The sequence below is a fragment of the Lonchura striata genome, chromosome 2 (assembly GCF_046129695.1).
Source record: "Lonchura striata isolate bLonStr1 chromosome 2, bLonStr1.mat, whole genome shotgun sequence".
NCBI classification, from domain to species: domain Eukaryota; kingdom Metazoa; phylum Chordata; class Aves; order Passeriformes; family Estrildidae; genus Lonchura; species Lonchura striata.
This window is the reverse complement of record NC_134604.1, coordinates 86,294,957-86,311,900: the sequence shown is the minus strand read 5'-3', so window position 1 is coordinate 86,311,900 and position 16,944 is coordinate 86,294,957. Positions and strand designations below refer to the sequence as shown.

Genomic DNA, 16,944 nt, shown 5'->3' with positions numbered 1-16,944 from the left:
AAAATAAATATTGTTTGGAATAAGGAATTTGTGGCTGTATTGATACAACAAATTTTAATGTTGTTGGAAGCCTGGGGAGACTGGGTGTGTTCTGACTTACTTTCTCTGTTATCCAGAGTGAATTTATGACACGTATGGAAGATTTGAGATTATGGATTCTTCTGCGCTTGCCTTATGTTGGGATTTTTTAGGAAGAAACTGAGTTCTGAATATCAGGGGAATGAGAGTGGGCACACAGTAACTGCAAATGGTGCATTGCTTGATTATCAGGTTTAATGTGTCATTAGGGTCTTGCTGACCTTTTCCGTCAGTGCAAAACATGGGCAGATGTTAGCATTAGAGAGAAAAAGAGAGCAGAAGTGGATAGATGTGAGCAGGCTGGCTGCCAAAAGATCAGCTGACACTATGCTGACATCAAGAGCAATCTGGAGAGTCCTCCTTACCCAAGCAAGCTTGAGCAATGTATCATTGTCTGTATATGCAGGAGCCACAGCAGTGTCTGAAAACCAGTCTCTCATCTGGTCAGTACATCTTTGTTGCTATGAGATATAGTGTCCTTGTTTTGGCTGATTTCTCTGATCTTAGTCTCTGCAGATTGTTATTTCATCTGGTGGGAAAAGACAATTAAGAGGAAATGGGCATTTAGGTTGTCTTTTGCATTTTCATTGGATTTGCAGAAGTACTTCCCTCTGAGATCTGCATGCAGTGTGTTACTGACAGCTTGTAACTTAGTTGTATCTTCCTATTGCAGTCTATGTAGCTTTGGATTGTTAGGGAGTCATAAAAAATATATTTTATGTGGGTCACGGTTATAGCAGTAGCTTCAGGAGGTGGTCCCAGTGAAGAGATGTACTTGAGTGGAGGAAATTATTTCCTACAGCCTCTTGTGAGTTGCTTTGCTAACAGCTTTTTAGAGAGGTCTGCAAGGTACTACTGAGTGGTGGATGATGTAGTGAAGGTAAAAAGTTCAACTGCTACAGTGTGTCCTGTTATTTATCTTCAGAAACCTTGAGATAATTTTGATAAGTGCATCATCCTCTTCCCTGCACCCCATACCCAATCACTAAAGTTCTGCTTTCATGTGTGGCTTCCTCTGTTCATTGTGTGTCCAGGGTAATGATTCTGGTTCTGACACTTTTCCCAGCAGGAGTCTTAATTTTCCTGAGAAACAAACAGTGCTTTTGTCATGGCATATCAAAATACCCATGAAAGGTAATTAGGTGGAAGAAAGGAACCTGCTAGTGAGATGCACCAAAAGGGAAGTCTGATAGTCTAATAAGCAAGACTCTGAGATCTAGTTTCTGCATTTTTCTTTTCTATGGATGTGTCAAGTCAGTCAGCTGGTTTGTAAGATAATGCAAAAAAATATTTCTGTTTCCAACTTTTTGCCTATATGTATTATCAAAATACATGCTCTTTTTGAAGTGGGTGGAACTTCTACTGTGTGCGTGTGTGATGCTCACTTCCATGTATGGCTGCTCACTGGTACTTTGGAAAGTATTTTAATGCCTATATCAATGATAAAATGAGTATAAGCCTGTTCAGGAAATTAGCTCTGCTTTTCCTCTTGAAAATGTGTGTCGGTGCTCCTCAAAATTAGTGTCTCTGAGCTCTTACCTTTACACAGGGCTCAGAAAAACAAGATTACAAAACATTAGGATGCAGCGGAAAGTGTGGCTGTTGAAAAGATGATTGGAAAGCTGGGAGGGTGAGGGTGGAAGGAGGCACTGTGGATATTGGTAGTTGTCCTCAATCTGGTTTAGTTGCCTTACTGCATCAGGACCCAGGTCTGTCCTTGAAGAAAATGAATGCTTTTTTTTTTTTTTTTTTTCTATTTTCTCCCCACCTCCAGACAGTATAACCTAAGAAGTATGAGGCTCAGAAACAGGATTAGAGGTTCGTGTTCTCGATAAGGACAATCTGAGCTTTCATGAGAAAGCAGGTCAATAAGAAATCTGACAATCTGGAATAGGCTGTGGGAAACCATTTCCACCATCACTGGCTTAATGATGGCTTTTAAAATAATTCCAAACAAATTAATTCCTAGAGACAGGGAGGTGATAAGGAAGAACAAGATTCTTGAGCCTGGTACCATGCTGAATAGGTACTATAGAAAAGCCTTTGCTTGCTTGTCACCTAAAGGTGAAGAAAGAAAAAACATTATCCATAGACTGTAAAGAATGTATAATAGTCTACACTGTCTCTTAATGCAGAATCTCTTGTAGCAGTGTTTAGTTCAGAATGCTCTACTACATTTCTGGTCAAGATTTCATCCGTATCTGTGTACATTCACTTTTGTTGGGGTAAGAAGCTTCAGGTTTTCCCACTTCTCAATCCCTGACCCAGCCCCTTTCTACTGCAGAAGGTCCAGCAAAAAAGACTGATCAATTAAACAACAGGAAACTGCTGCCTACAGCAGCTAAATCACATCTGATTTGTAGATGAGGTCACTTGCAGCTGAGGCAAGCACATGCATTTTACACAGTGGGTGCTCACTCTTGGTGTGCTTTTATCTCTTTGAGGCCTTTAACAGTTCTTTGAGTCAGCTTTGATCCAAATCTTCCTTCTTAGCTGGACAGCAGCACAAAATTGAATGTAGATATACAATTTCATGCCATATATATTAAAGGAGACAAAAAACACAACTCCTCACCTCTCAGGAGAAAACAAATTACCATCCTTAAAGTATCATGCAGTTTTGTCTTCTTCTCTGCCTGTGTCATAGATACCATTTGGACCATGTTAGTTTTCCTTACTAAAATCCCAGGGGTCTTGGTTTGGTTTTTTGTTGCTGCCATTGTGTTTTTTGTGTTTTATATTTTTTCCTTGGTATGCTGTGGTTCTTAGCATTCTCTTGCCTATTCAAGCATTTAAAACATTAAAATAAAGCCTTGGAATCTTAACAGGAGCAAATATTCACTGTCATTAGTAAATTGCAGGAAAGGATAGGATTCAACAGAAGATTTTCCAAGTGATAGAATACTAATGATTTTAGGGGAAAGAATTTAATTCTGTGTGTCTTCATAGATACCAGCTATTCTATATCCCCCTTGTTTATACTGTCTCCATGACCATGCTTCAAGAATTGTTTTGCCAAGCTTGATTCCTTCTCACCTCTTGATCCCTGCCAAGGCAGTGTTCTTGGCTGCTTTGAGATACATGGAGTAAACATTCACCCTCAGTAGTACAAAGTTTGTTCAGCAGTTTTAACAGCCAGATACAGTCCTGAAGAGTGCTGCAAACATACTTGGTTTGAATGGGCCTTTCATTTTACTGGGCTTTGAAAAAGAAGGAATTCTTTAAAATGACAAAATAGACAGACCCATGAAAGTCATGCTTTGATATTAGCCTTTCCATGAGAAATCTCAACACAAATCTGTTTAGCTGGGTGATAGCCAACTGGACATTTGCTAAGTATGAGGGAAAATGTTCAGCTGTAAATGCTTTGACATAAACCAAGTGTTTTTTTCCCCAGACTATCTGGGATGTTTATCTGAGTGGCTGTATAGCAGGTCTATGCATTTTAGTAGCATTGTTCCTTCAGCCAGCATCTTCTTTTGACAATACTTGCTTGATTCATCCCACTATAATTTGTTTCCATGTACTTAACCCAATGGCTTAGTACTAGATGGCTTCATCTCTCTTGAAGGCTGAATCTGTTTAATACTGCAACTGCTTAGTACAATGTGCCTTTCAGAAATAAGTGGGATCAGTACAGCAGTGCATATCAAGTGTCCAACATTAAGTGCCTAACTGGCTTCATGGTGCCTGTTCTTGCTGGTTCATGGTGGGGAGTCTGGCAGGCCTGAGAAATAAATATGTGTTAAAAATGCTTCTTTGACTAGATTATCAGTGCCTGGTGAGATTGATACATGTGGGGGTGGCTGCCAGAACTCAACCCTAAACCCAAATGCACTGTTCCAGTTTATAATGCAGCTATTCTCTTTTCCTATAGGCTCTTTTCCCTGCTAAACTGGTGTCAGGCACACAGCACTTCTGCTCATGTGCATCCCTTCTTACAGTCCTTCCTGTGGCTCTCTCATCTCCCTGCATTTGAGATCAAATTTGCCATGCCCAGAGTACTTAATGAAATCAGACACTTTGCTCTGAAGTTGTCATGAATAAGTGGATATTGCCCAGACTCAATACTTCCACTTTACAGTCTTTCCTGGTTTTTTTGAGTTCTGCCCCTATTCTTGACGAGATATGTGAGCCCACATGTATCTTGTAGTAGTGCATCACCTGCCATACCATGATATTGACTTGGTCTCCTGAGCAATCTTTTGCATTCCCAATAAATATATTTGTAGTGAAGAAGCAGAATTGCTATTCTGGGGGGAAAAACCCAAACCCTAAAACAAACAAACTGAAACTGCTCAACTCTCCAAGATTATGCAGAAGATAAAATCCAACTTCTGCTGCCAGAACAAGCTGGGGGGGCAGTCTGCAGGCACACACAGACACAGGCAGGCAGCGAGTGCCTGTGTGAGCGGGAGCTGGAGCGAGAGGAAGCCTTGAAACTTAAACTCCTCCTGCAGCTCTGCATCTGCTCTGAGTCACTGGTATGACTCACACTGACAGTGTTCACGTTAGCTAGCGTTCAGATGGAGCAGCTCTGGCAACAGAAGAAGCAGGTTTTATTATTGATTACCTGCTGCAGCAGACAGTTGCACCAAGATTCATTTTTACGAGCACAGATGAAACAGAGGAGGCTCTACTGAGCATCACTATAATTATTAGCATTGTTTTCTTAAGGTAAGAATGCCTGTTTATTGAAATATGTACCAAAGGGAATTTGGAGCTTGTGAAGTCTGAATTACTGTTGCTGTTATTCTCAGAGGATGATGATCTTTGGAGCTGTGTTACTGCAGAGCTTTATCTGGACTGTTTGCTGTGCCATATGGAGAATCATATGGCTAATGGGCAGTGTGTGTCCTAGGAAACAAAATAACTACTTTCTCATTCATTGGTGTTATGTAAGGCATGGCAGCCATGTTAAGGACAGAAGACCTCTTTTGAAGAAACAGTGCTGCTAGACGGTAGGGCAAGGAAAACGAGTAGTTTTTAAGCAGGTCTCTGTTCTTTGGGGAGTGCTCCTGTCCTCTAGTTCTTGCTTATTGAATTTCTGTGTCAATAGAATAAAGAATGCAGTTGCGTTAGAAGTAGCAAAATAATTGTTTACCTTTAGAGCCACTGTGTTGTTTTGCCTTCAGCATTCAAGCTAGGACTGTGCATGTAATGCATGCAGTGCCTGGATGTAAACAGTTTCTTCAAATACTATAAGTGGTACTTCAAGATACTGGGGTGATTTTCATCTTGTGCCACTAAAAGCACATATGTCATGTTCTGAAAATTAGTAATATGCAAAAAATGGGATATATTCCAGTTAGTGTTGACATACGCAGAGTAGGTATAACATTTGTTTGTAGTGGCTTTACTGCTATTTTATTCACTTTGGTGCTATAATTTTAATGTAGGTTAGACTGGTATAGTTTATTATGCTCATGTAGAATCCTCTGAGTCTTGAGCATTTGCTATATTCCCCACAAGATATTTCATAAGCTAGGGATTCTGGTTTTGAACTGCAGTAGTAGATTTATCTTAATTTTTAAATTTTCTCCTCTTTTTTTTTTATTCCCCATTTATTTTGTGTTTGCAAAGCAGTTTCCTTTTAAAGTACAGTGAGGTTGGCAGCTGCTTTCAGTAATAAGGAAGCCAGATCACTTGTGTTTGTTTTCAGAATGAGGGAATGAGGGTATTTTCAAAACCTGATCATTTCCTAGATTGCTTTCAGTTACTTGAAATTACCACTCATTTCCATGTAGAATTTACATAAAAGTGACGACTGTCATCTTCTCTGTAAAAAATATTGTGCTGTACTAGTAGCATTTAAAAACGACAGCATACTTTATGTTCTTCTTCTGTTTGCTAGTTTATAGCATTTACTGATGTCCAGTGCTTTCATGCTATGAATTAACCAGATTTGGTGTTAATTTGCTTTTAAAATAGATTAGGTTTCTTAATTAAATGGAAAGTAAGGTCTGTTAGTGCATATGTAGTATCTTTGTACTTCTGATGACATCCAACTTGGAGAACTACAGTGTGAGAGGAGCATTTAAAACAATGTCTGTCAGGGATACCCAACTCCCAGAGGAAAAATTTTGTTGACTAATTTTAATGACTTATGTTTCTAATATTAAATATTTCTCATGTTACATCATTGTAAATGCAAACTAGTTTAAACAGTGTTAGGGTTGGTTTTGAGATTGTTCACTTACAAAGTTCTGGCACATGACAGCCTCCTTCTCCTCCCAGATCTAAACAAGTAGAAATAAAACATTTTTTACAGTCTGAATTCTTTCACTGATTTGTATCTTAATTACTGTTATTTAAGATTGTGTCAGAACTGTGCTTAAACAATTGCCTTGAAGTATGCATTTAGGTACATAATATCTGTGTTAAGTGCAAAGGAACCAGCTGCATTTGATCCTTCTATGGAGGGATTTTGCAGTAAGTATGACAGGGTTTGTCAAAGTCTGCTCTCTAGGCACCCTGAAAGTTGGGTTTTGTTACCTTAAGATAGCTTTGTATTAGGCTGCAAAGGTAACAAGTGGCAGAGGCTATTTGGATTATTTCACTGGCACTTTTGGCAGGACTTGAATTGTGAGAGTTGATGATATCCTTGGCCTTTTTTTCTGTAAATGCAAACAGAAGATCCCAGCTCCCTGTTCTCCCCTCCTGTTCCTAACCAACAGGATGTCACGGCTGTTTTCCTCATCTCTGCATTACTACAGAGCCATGCTTTGTTATTTTTGCCTTTCTAAAGCTTTTGTGAGCTTCCTGCTGAAATTTAAGCCCCCTTTTCGATTCTCACTTTAGCTGCTCAGGTGTAGATTCTCTCCCCTTGGTAGGTTTTCCACCTAGGAAAGCCTTGAATGCCACAAAGCTCAAGTAGTTCAGCACTTCCCTTTTGCTCCTTGTGCTACTTGTGTTCTGAACAACAGGTGGGGTGTTAGGGCTGTCCTTCATTTGTTTCTTCCTTTTGTAAGACCTGCTTTTTTTTTTGGTGGCTTCTTTTGTGGCTATGCTCTGTGTTACTCAGAGCCCTTTGTCAGCCTTCCTGGCAGCTGCTGGATTAATTCTGATCTCTTATGTGTTCTGCTCTCTCAGTCCTTGAGCAGAAATTTCAAAACAGACAGCGGCATCGTCCTTGGGCATGTTGTTCTACCTCTTCCTGCCATGACAGAGGGAAATAGCTGCAGGAAACAGAGCTGTTGCTGTGGCTAGTATGTAGAGAAATTAGGACCCTAGAGAAAAGAAAGCATTTCTCCAAAATTCTTTAGTGAGAGGAAGCACTTACTCTCCTATTTTACACAAAAGCTGCATTAACAATGATTTATAACTAGCCTTGACTGATGAAGAACTTAGAGGAAATCCAATCCTGTCATTGCAATTAATTTCATTTATGGGAGGCATCTTTAATATGAGTGATATTTTTTTATTGTATTACAGTTTTAGCTAATGATCAGTCCAAACTGGACCACTGCTGTGTCAGAAGCTGAATTTTACACAGAGTAAAAGATGGCTCATGCACTGAATAAGGATTTATAGTTTTTATCCAGAAAAAATGGGGAAAATTGCTATATTTTCTATGGTGATATGCTGTTTGACATTAGACTTCCTGAGAAAGGACTCTGCAATGTATGAAAAAGCAGCTTCTTAGTTTTTGTGTAGTACATCCTTGTCAGAGAACAGCACAGCATTTCTGTTTTCAAATAGGAATTTAAAATGGAGGGATGTAAAAAATTGTATGAGTTGGGGTTTTTTAAAAAGTTTTTGTTTCTTTTTTTTGCACATTTGAAATAAGCCCATGTAAACTGGAGTTGTATTGAAATAAAATCCTTGCATGTGAGCAGTATGACTAGCACCTTTTACAGTACTGGACCATCTTGTTTGTTGAAGAACTTCTCATTTTATTTGTGTAATTTTTAGAGATGAAAATTTTTACATGAGTGATTTTTGAGGTCTTGTATAAGTGTAAGCATCTAGAGGGCATCTCCTTGGCCCCTCTGGCTGTTTTCTGAAGACATCTTCTTAGAGGGATTAAATTTGTTGCCTGGTTTTAAAGAGGAGGGGGAAAGAGTTGTTAAATCTTTGTAATGTGTCCTGAAAAGCTCTTCACTTAGTCCTGGAGCAGTTCAAGCAGGGGGACACAGAGGGAGGTGGTGAACATGTCCTGGTTGCCCTGGAAGGCCTGAACTGTTAGAGGAGCTCCCACCTCATTGTGTGGCACCAGCTTTTGCATCAGGCAGAAAAAGTCACAGTCTCATTTTTTTGTCTGTTTAAATCTTTGTGTATTTTGAAGCTTATGCTGGTTTAAATAAAGAGTGAATGGTACAGCCTATACTCTGAGGATAACAATGATGGGCCTTTCATTTGCCTTCAGGGTTGGGCTTTTCACTTGATTTCATGACTGTAGTCCCCCTGTCATGCTCCAGAGCCAGAGCCAGTTTTAACGATGAGGGTAGTTCATTTTGCTCTGGTTAAAGGAGGTTATGGCCTGGATTATGGTGGCATGTTATTTCTGTGCAGAATTGTCCTTGTATTTTATAGGGATGCAGAAATCTGGGATTAGCTCAGTTTTGGTTTCAAATTGATGCTTTGCCTTTAAAGCAGCAGAGTACTTCTGACTCATCTGTGTGAGCTTAAATAAACAGCACATAATTGGTAGGCTTGATGTCTCACATAATTGTGAATTGAACTCCTATGTTCAGGTGAAACACAATTTAAAGGGAGTGGGTTCATGATCCTTAATTCAAATTTACTTTTTAGATAGATACTACAGGCAGAAGTAACAGAGCATGGAGGTTATTTGGACAGCAAGTCTGCTGTTAAAAAAAATAAAGACAGTACTACAATACTCTGGATTAGTCTAAATGCCAATAACTTCATCCAATTTCCTGTGTGTGATAGGTGAATGTATTATAAGTCACAAATTCCTGAAATACAAACGATAAAAATTTTAAAATACTGCTATAAAAGATTTCTTCTGTCTCTTTTCAGAAATAGACACAAGTGGTCTGACCTTACAGGATAAGGTTTATTTTTTTTCCAGGGTTCAGTGTTATTTCTGTCAAGCAGTTGGAAGGGCTTCTCCTGAGGATATATGGAGTAAATGGTAAAATATTGATTTGTATAATGCACATAAAGGACATGAAATAAATAATGCCATGTTGACAGTGTCCTCTATTGTTTCAGGAAACCTTGGAAGAAGAGCTCTTTTGAGCTCTGTATGATACATGGATTTGTATGAAAAGGATTGTGTCGCAAGTATTACTATCATTAAATATCTGATATCATGACTCTAAATATTCAATATTATGACTCTAAATATGTGACATAAAAATGCATGCAACTGAGCTGGCTAGAGTGAGCTCTTCCTGTCGTAAACATTCTCTCAAATGTGGGTGTCTGGGAAAAGTTACTCAAATGATTCTCTGTTCCTGAGAGAAATAGATGACTTTCAATTGTGTTTTGGTAAACAGGAGGTAGTGAGTAATAGGAAGAATGTGGCCCTTGTGGTTTTGCCTGCATAAGGAAGATTTCTCATCATTGTCCCATAGCTTTGTAGATTCTGATGAGAACATGATATTATAATGCTGACACTTCTACAGAAAACTGATTTTACACAGGAAAGTTGCTTGGAAAAGTGACTATTCTTGCTGGTACATAGTAAGAAAGGCAGATTTTGCTGGCGTGTAGTGAGACAGAGTGCATGGTTATAGTGGAAAGAGATGAGCACCTTCAGGGTACAGAGAGCAGTGAGAGGGGTGCCTGGTTGGGCACATGGAAGGATGAACCTCCATTTGCACAAGGAGAGTGTGAAGGCAACAGCTCCTTTTATGTGTGGAAGTGAGGGAAGGCTGCCAGTGTCTATGTGTGTGTGTGTGATCTGAGGAAGAGAGGGGTTTGGTTTCAACACCCATGTTGTCTTCATTGTGACTTCCTTGTAAGTGCTTTGCCTTTTCTGGTGGGGGGGATGCAAGTATTTCCTAATACTTCAAGAAGGAGTGCATGTTATTTTCTGTGTTTTATATGGATTTTTCTGTGTTTTGTATAGTGGGATTTATATTTAAGATACCTAAACATCTCCATAGTCTTTAATTTAATGGAAAATCAAAATGTCACAAGGAACCGTTAATAAGATTTTATTGTGGGCTAGAAAAAATTTAGCACAGGTAAGAACTGTCTCTTTAAAAACCAGGGTTGTCTTTAAATAGCAATTTTATGTAAAATTTAGCAGAAAGACAAATGGAGGACAGAACACTTACCAGAGAAGATCTTCTTAGGTGGTGGTATATTTGTGATAAGTAGGAGTCAAGAACTCTTGTAATTTGACTCAATTTGTGTGAAGATTTGATCCCCCTTCCAGTCATGAGCAAGTATCCAGGATAAATGAGAAGAGCTTTTTCTTCCTAGCATAGTGCTTTATTGTCACTAGCAGCATTTGTAGGCATCTAAAAGATTGTTAAGAAGGTATGTGTCAAATAGGCATTTGGGAGGGCTGTGGTAACTGATGAAGGAAGAATGTTACAGTGTGCAGCATATATTTTTTGAAAGTATGACATCTTTCCCAACTTCCCTAGAGTTTGGATTTTTTCCCCTGTTCCTTTGTGATTCACATTTCTGGAAAACAGCCTTCACAGTAAACATGACTATTTATATGAAAAGTAATAATGCAGCCTAGATTTTTCCATATTGTACTATATGTTTCATGGCTGAAGTACCCAATATTCCCATTTACATGAGCTGTCAAGCTGCATTTGGGGGGTCATAAAATGAACATTACAAGAGGTCAGTGCAATAAGGAAAACCCATCTTAATGTCTCAGCATCTTGGGAATTTGTGTTATACTGAACATCCTTAGAAAAGTATCGATTACACAGCATGAAGATAATTTCTGGCCATTGTTTCTTGGATGTTTAGTTTTACCATGAAATATTATCTAGCTTGAAAACATTGTGTCCCATGATAAAAAAAGGGAGAGGCATTATGGGCATTTGGTAGCTAAGTAAAATGTGTCTTACTGTGACAATGATAGAATAGATTAAAGAAGAGAGTAAGAATTTTAGATACTGGACACCATTCATTTACTATCAACACTACTACAAAATTGTTCACAAGTTGGTGCACAGTGGTCCTGGGTGTCACCTCATCACATTGCAAATGGTTGGGTCAGTAATGCTTGTGAAATGAAAATGTCTTCTCTTTAGTATGTAAAATAGAATATGAAATACAGGATCTACTTGTGCAAACCCCTTTGACCTTGAGGCTGTCTTTTGTAATTTCTCTTCCTGGCTTCCCCTTTTGCTGAACTGGACTCTTTATCTAGGCTGACTTTGTGGAGGTGTGTATTTGACAGTGTTGAGGAATGGACCTAATGTTGGGTCATGCTCTGGGTTCTGACTCTTTGTGTTCAACCTGGAGAGGTATTGCTGTGTTCTATGATTTTCTTTTCATAAAAATCAGGTGCAGAGCAAAAGTAAATTGTGTTTCTGCCCGACAAGTTGTGACTCCAGAAAAACAGCCTAGCATTAAGAATGTTAAAGCACTGCTGCAACCAAGTGATAGAGTTGCAGACGTGTTTTATTTCTTCACAACCAGGAGCTGAGAACAGATAAAATTTTAATGTTGTGTACATAATGTGCACAGTACAGGTTGCATACATAATGCAAATGAATCTGAAATAATTTTGGGGAAGTGACATGAAGGCAAGGCATGTTTACTTTTTTTCTGGAGGGGGTATATTTTGGTGTAATGGTAATAGCAAAAAGAGGTACCATATTGATCACAATAATTATTTGCTCAGAATGAAGTGAGTTTATCTTCTTTATATTCTTGTGTTTCCTGTAAACTGGTATTTCAAAATGGGGAATGAAGAAAGAGTCCAAGAAATAATGTATTGCAAGAGTTGCAAGAGAGTTTAGACAATGCAGTATTTTATTTGCCCCAAGGCAAAGGAGATCAGCACAGCAGGGCACACAGTATTTTCTACCTTCTATCTGCTAGAAAATGAACACGCTGCCTGTGTTTGTAGGCTGATTATTGGAAACTTGAGCCTCTAAAATATGTTTACAGGAAATATCTTCTGAGCTACACTGGGTCTAACAACTTGCTTTGAATTAGCATTAGTTTGCAGCTGTGCTGTCATGTGGTTCATCCTCAGAGGTTCTTGCTCCTCACATTTGCCAGTATTATCAGCAAACAGTCCTTCCCCATCCCAAGCTTGTTAAGGAGCTTTGGTTTTGCATTGTACCTTTTGCAAAGTGTTCTGTTTTGCTCTTTTTTTCTGTCCAAGTATTCTGGAGAGAAGTTGGGTGAGGTGGTAGAGTTGGGTGGTATTTTTTGGTTTTTTTGTTTGCTTTTAATGTTGTGTATTTGGATTTTTTTTTTTTTTAAGATGTTTAGGTAATACCAACCATGTGCTGTTTTGCTGACAGACAGGAGGGGAAAAATGAGGAAGAGAAAAGCAATGGGAGACAGTAGTTTAGATTGGCACAGCTCTTGAGGGAATAGCACATATGTTGGACTGAACCTGGACAAACACTATCAAGGCTAACCTTCAGTCAAAGCAGCTCTGTTTTTTCCTAATTAACTAATAGACAAAATCACACCTGCTGTCATGGGTTGCTGGTACCCTTCAGAGGTGTTGACACCACATTTAATTGCAAAGGAAAAGCGTTAGTTGTGCCTTCCTTCCTGGAATGATTTAGCTGCTATCCAGTGAGTCAGAAAGAAGGAAGAAGGGAACATGGAGGAGAAAGTGAGGGATTTCCAGTGACAGCATGTATACTCCCTGTTATTTTTATGTTTCGTCTTTATCACACTTATATTTTTTTCTACAGAAAATAGTGTCATGCACTTCTCTTTCTGCAGTACTTTGGTATAATGGTGTGGCAGATTTAATAGAGAAATTATGTTCTCCTTACTTTGTGTAGTAAGGAGATGCAAGGATAAGTGATTGGAGAGAGAAAAAGCCTCACTATTTATAAATTCTGTGTCAGAGAGGAAGACTTAAAGACGGTCTCTAGAAATGTAGTTGAAAACCCAAAGTTGCTTTCAGAAGGGGGTGCAGAGCAGGAAGGCATTTGCAGGAGGTCAGAAGTTGCAGAGAGATTGGTAGGGGTAGGTCTTGCCTTCTCTGCAGAAGTTGAAATATTTTTTTTAAAGTCTCACTGATGGCTGATTTTAAAACACATCACCAATCTCAGTGTTGCAGGGTGGGTGTGACTTGCTGAAGGTAGTGAACAGGTTACGAATATTACTTGGCAGCAAAGAAGCTCGATGTATTTACTAGGTCTCATTGTCTCTATTTTACAGATATGTGAGCTAAACCACAAAGTTGAAAAGAATTTGGCTGTCTCCATAGAACTAATCTGTTTTTTGTCATAGTATTGTAAATAGAATTTTTATATTCCTTTATCATCTCTGCCATTTTAGTTTCTTCCTTTAAATTAAATAAATAACTGACCAGTTTTAAGTTTTATATTAGATGTCATGAAGGTGAATGGTGGTACAGTATACTACAGGATATTAATGCAGTAGGTCCACAGTATAAATCCTTGATCTTGTGACTGTGACTGGCAATGACTTGCCTTGACAGTAGCCTTCGTGTTATCTAGGAGCTTTCACAGCACTTGCCCTGCTTTTAGAGTGGAAAAAGAAAAAAATAACCATACTAAATAAATGCAGTTGAAGTTATAAAGAATATTGAATTGGAACTTTGGAACTGAATTTGCCAATATAAAAATTATTTTGAATACTATATTACTTTTTTTTCTGATAACTTTCATATCACATTTATCCTGAAAAGAGCTCCATATAATGTTAATGTCTCTCTCCTCATGGAGGACAAAAAGCCAGGGTTAATTAAATGCTTTGTAACTTCTCATCTGAACTGACAGTCATAGACGTGAACATTGAGTTTGTTCTGCCTTCACCTTGGACAATGAAAAGAGAACCTAAGCTGCTTTGCAGGCCACTTCTATGAAGAGGTATAATTTTGCAAGAAATTTTAGATGCTTTCCTTGTGAGTCCATAAAAGCACAGGGCTGGATGCAGTTTCCTGAGTTGTTAAATCTGGTTTTAACATTGGCGTGACACTCCTATAATATAGAATACAAGGTTATCCTTGGCTAAACAGTCTTTCTTCCTTGCTATGATTCAGCTTACATTTGTTACTTTGTTAGCATTCTGTTTACCTTAACACTTTTCTCACCTCAGTGGTGAAAGGCCTTGTCATGTATCTCTGAAGGGCGAATTGCAGCTCATCTCAGCTTCCCCTTTGGCGAGTTGAGCAGTGTCTTTGCAGAAGGCGGCTGGTCCGTGCCTGCACAAGCCTTTCTCTACATGCTGCAGGCTGAGCTGCATGATGTTCAGCTTACTGTAGCAAGTGTTCCTGACGTAGTTTCATTGCTGCTTCTTGTAGCAACAGGAGCACATTGGCTGGTACACCCCAGTGAAGTCCCTCCCTTTTTGTGGCTGTGTTATCTGACTCGAAGGCTTTCTTTCTTCTTGTTTTGTTGTTTTGTTTTTTTTTTTCCCCACAGCTGATAAGCTCCCAATTGGTAGCAAAAGTTCTTGTTAGTCTGTAGTATGCTGTTTTATCTTAGTACTTTTTAACTTCTTCAGTTCTGGTTCTGCTTTGTTAGTTTTGCTGTAAGATGATGAATTGCATCTTGATTACTGCATCACGTATTTGAACACTGCTTTGTATATGAATCTTTCCTGAATGTAATGTTTTGCTGAGTGCTTTTCTTATGACTGCATTTTTCTGTGAATTAAGGATTTACCTTTCTTAATCTCACTGTATATATTATATGGTTGCCATTTGTGTACATTTTAATAGAGAAGCATTTTCTCCACATAGGAACCTGTTGACTTGCCACAGTTTTGTGGTACCACACTCAAAGATTTCTAACATGCTCTCTTGAAGCAAAATGGTCGATATTTCAGGTTAAAAATTGTACTGGATTTGATAAGTTCATGTTTTGACCTTAAGATAAAAAATTTGATTCATAGTTATTTCCTACCTCCCAGTTGTACAGACTTTGCTCTCTGAGTGTCAGTAAAGAGGTGAAGGTGTGAAACTGAATGAATGATTTTGTTTCAAATTATAGAGAAGCTATGTTATAAAATGTTAACACTCAGCATTTTTCCACATATTTTTAGTTGGGTTTAGTTCCTGTAATTATTACTTACTGCCCTGCTCTGCCCTCCCCCCCCCACCCAAAAAATAAAAAATCCTATACTACTAGCTTGTTTGTATGGATTGACTCAGTCAGAAATAATTTGTGCTTTTTGTGTCTTTCAGAACTGGATACACATGCTGAATTTCGTTTGTGAAAGGTGGAATAAGGTAAGATAATTTTAGCGAGTACTACTGTAATGTGTGATGATCTGTTTACACTGAAGGCAAGGATTCAAAGATTCATCATATATTAGAGGCAGAGAAATCCAAAAGGAACTTTCAGCCTTGGAAATAATGAAGCACTAACAAAATCTGACATTCTGGTACCAGTGGCATGCTTTTACCCTAAGGTTTGTAGTGTGAGTAGTTCATTATATTGGCCAGGGGTTTTCTGTTCTTATTTGGATGCATTGCCCACAGAAGGTAAGGAAGTTCAATAGCTAGTGACAGTATGATATGTTTGCATTTGAACAAACTATGTATTCCTAGAAGTCTGTGAGAGTTCAAGTACAGCCTATGCTGAATGACCAGTATTTGTTGCCTGTTTCTACCGTAGGAACAAACCAGTCTTTCTTTACTTTTTCTCCTTAAACATTCAGAGATGTTGATGAAGAAGGCAGGTCTGCCTGTCATTGAGCATACAGCAGCATCCTTCAGGATGGAAAGTGAACCCTCCTGGGCACTTCACAAACATTTGTCAAGTATTTACTTCTCCACAGTGAAAGAGCTGCTTTGTGTCCTGTGGTGTGGTAGGGTGCAGAGTATGATGGTCACATTACTAGGCTCTGAGAGAGAAATCTCTGTCCTGGAGGGGCTCCTGTTAGCAGAAGGGAGAAGACTCTTGGCCACTGGTTTCCAAGCAAAGTTCAGTCATAGGACTCCTCTTGCTTCCTTTGTGCAGAGCAGCTGTGTTTTGAGCTAAGCAGCTGCTTCTGGTATTCCAGAGAGTAAGAGAAGCTGGGCCACATGTACTGATGAGATGAGGGGATGTGGCCTGAACTGCAAGGCAGTATGAAGCAGACTAATAAAATGAGTCTTCTGGTAGAGGGAGGAAGTTTTGCTGATGTGGGAGTAGGAAGTAGTCAGAGGAGTAACAGAGTACTCTTGGTCAAATGTAATGCTTACAATTGCATGCAGAAATTGAGGGTGGACTTCAGTGTCCTTGTCCCTGATGTAGTGCCCTTAGTGCCCTTTTACAGAGTTTAGCAAATAATGAATGGTGGAGTAGAGTCAATGGCGAACAGTATTGACTTCTCAGAGATATTATTCCCCTGCTCCTGCTCAGGGAGATCAGTTTGTAAGGTCAAGCAGACAAGTCAGCAGATGCACTTTCTCCTGCAGCATTACTTTTCTTTTGTTAAATGTGTGTCTTAATGCAGACTGAGAATCAATTACTGAAAAGTCTAGAGAGGTGTGCTGCCATGACTGTGCCTACATCTGAAATAAAAGCAAATGGTTGATACCGTGGACTCAGTTATTTAATTGGGGCAGAATGGAATAGACTGCACAACAGGATGCTCTAGGGGCTTATGTATATTTTTTTTCTTTTGGCCATCTTGAACTGCTCAGTGAAGAACAACTTAGGAATCAGGCATGCGCTTACAGATCTTTCTCCATGCCAAGAAGGCCAGGATAAAGTTGCCAGCAGCAAATTAGCATTGCCAGATCCTGCAGCTATATTATGACTTAAAAGG

The 16,944-nt window shown here is 39.0% G+C and overlaps 1 protein-coding gene across 14 annotated transcripts in view; it reads left to right on the top strand.

Annotated features, from left to right (window-relative positions):
- The window catches only part of INPP4A (inositol polyphosphate-4-phosphatase type I A), a 107,756-nt gene that overhangs the window by 24,126 nt on the left and 66,686 nt on the right, over positions 1-16,944 (top strand). For 7 of the 14 annotated variants that reach the window (XM_021546610.3, XM_021546609.3, XM_077781534.1 and 4 more), the window contains exons 1-2: positions 4,462-4,755; positions 15,374-15,418. The gene's annotated coding sequence lies outside the window, so the exon portion shown is untranslated. Of the gene's footprint in view, positions 1-4,460; positions 4,756-5,015; positions 5,040-15,373; positions 15,419-16,944 lie in introns of those variants that run through there. The other 7 variants (XM_077781531.1, XM_077781530.1, XM_021546602.3 and 4 more) reach the window with 3 other exon arrangements.